The sequence below is a fragment of the Frankliniella occidentalis genome, unplaced genomic scaffold, assembly GCF_000697945.3.
Source record: "Frankliniella occidentalis isolate FOCC.00 unplaced genomic scaffold, Focc_3.1 Scaffold25, whole genome shotgun sequence".
In the NCBI taxonomy this organism is placed as follows: Eukaryota; Metazoa; Arthropoda; class Insecta; order Thysanoptera; family Thripidae; genus Frankliniella; species Frankliniella occidentalis.
Window position 1 is genome coordinate 2,562,169 of NW_026267155.1, and position 1,870 is coordinate 2,564,038.

General features: G+C 54.8%; 1 protein-coding gene across 2 annotated transcripts in view; it reads right to left on the bottom strand.

Moving 5' to 3' along the window:
• LOC113206721 (dynein beta chain, ciliary-like) overlaps positions 1 to 1,870 on the bottom strand; it is a 34,600-nt gene that overhangs the window by 19,745 nt on the left and 12,985 nt on the right. The window lies entirely within an intron of this gene.

Here is a 1,870-nt window from a genome sequence, read left to right on the forward strand (position 1 = left end):
CCCGCCTTGCATCGTAGCGCCCTCTCACTAAATGCACTATTGTGCACCAAACGTGTACACAGTTTAACACATTACTCTACCCACTAACTAGAATACGACACACAGAAACAAAGAGAGAAGGGGGGGCAAAGTGCGAGATGCCACACTTTTGGTAACGCTACACATTTTGTAATGCTTGGCGCTCTTTAAGTGCAAAATAATGACCGTCAAGACGGTTCAAATACGCGCTGCAGAACTGTAAAGTGAAGGAGTGAGGGGAGGGGGGAGGGGTCCACCATCTAGGTACCTAGTAGAGTCCTATACACTACCATGGTGGCGGCGCAACGCATCGGCCAGCCATTCCGCCATGATCCCGCCCAAGACCCCATAACCCGGACCTGCCGGACACACATGTGCGCTTCAACTTCGACAAGACACTACCAAGGAGTAGAGGGTGTGCGGGGGAGGGGGCTCTGGTGTAGTTAGGACAGTTAGGTGTAGTGGAGCACAGCAGTGCGACCAGCCGCAGCTAGCCTGCCGCAGCCCTCCTACCCCCGCCCCCTCCCGCCCGAGCCCGCTGCTGCAGCTTGCTACGGCTGCTGAAAGACGCGGAGAAGGGAAGGCTCCATCACTGGCGAGAAGAAACTAAGAAACTACCATGGACTCCAAGCTCGGGTGCTGGGGAGCCGGGTTCAAGGGCAAACAAAATTTTAAGAACACGCCCATTTCACCGTCCCCCGTCTGACGGGAGAGGAGTCATCGCGATTTTCCGAAACAAGTTTGGCGGTCGGTTTTGGACAGACCACGAAGCTCGAACTTGTATTGACCACCAGCACAAGCAGGCAGGACGCAGGGGGTGGGCCAGGCATCGGTTGGCTCCTGGTCACTATGGACAGGCGTGACAGTGCTGGTCAAGTCCGTTGCTTCAAGTCAGTCCAAAGCCACACCAGCCGTGCCCCATCCCGTCCGCGAGTACTCTGCGATTGCGCGAGAAGAGTGCAGCACGAGTGCGAAGCGAGTGCTCTACGATTGAGCGGGCGCCAGGGAGCGGCGTGAGGGTAGATGGAAATCCCACCTGCCCCCCCCCCTCCCCTTCCCCACGTCCCGCTCGGCCCGCCCGGGCCCGGTCCGCGGCAGCACTAGCGCATTCTCTGCCCGGCGCACTAGAGCCCCAGCTTTTACTGCGTGGGGGAAGGGGTGGAGGGGTCTGCAGCTCTATGGGGTATTTTATGATGGGTCGTTAGACGGGGCAGGCTGCGGGGGCATGGCGGCGAGCCGCGCGGGCTGCGCGGCGTGGCCGTTCAGAACAGCCTTACAGTGGCGATCCAGCACGCTGACTGCCGCCAACTTTCAGAAAGGCGACTACTGGGGCCGTTCAACTTTGTGCTTTAACTAGCGAACTCTTAAAAACTCTACGCTCTAACTGCAGGGCGATTCCACACAGCGCTTCTGTACTTCCCCGTCCATGTTGCACCCACAGGACACCGCCACCGGGTGGGAGGGAGAGGACACGAGAAAACACTGCTGATTCGCCTTAATTAACTGGCGAGCTTTTAATTTTACAGCAGGACAAGCTGCTGATACTGTCGCATCGTCTACTCAAAATATTAATTCACCCAACTTCCTATGCACATGATGCAATTGCGCGCAATTGTTTATCGAAGCTGTCGTCCAGCTGTGTTTCAATGACAGAAAAAAAGGTCCTGCAGAAACACAAGTATTTGCACAAAAAGCGGACGAAGAACATGATGTACTTCGAAAAATAGGATGGGTTTATAGCAAATCCTCGTTCCCGTTTAAAAACTTTAAGTTGAGTCTAATCTGAAGACTGCGAAGGGATTTGAGAAGGTAAACAGGGAATATGATATTCAAAAACTATGTATAATGTACA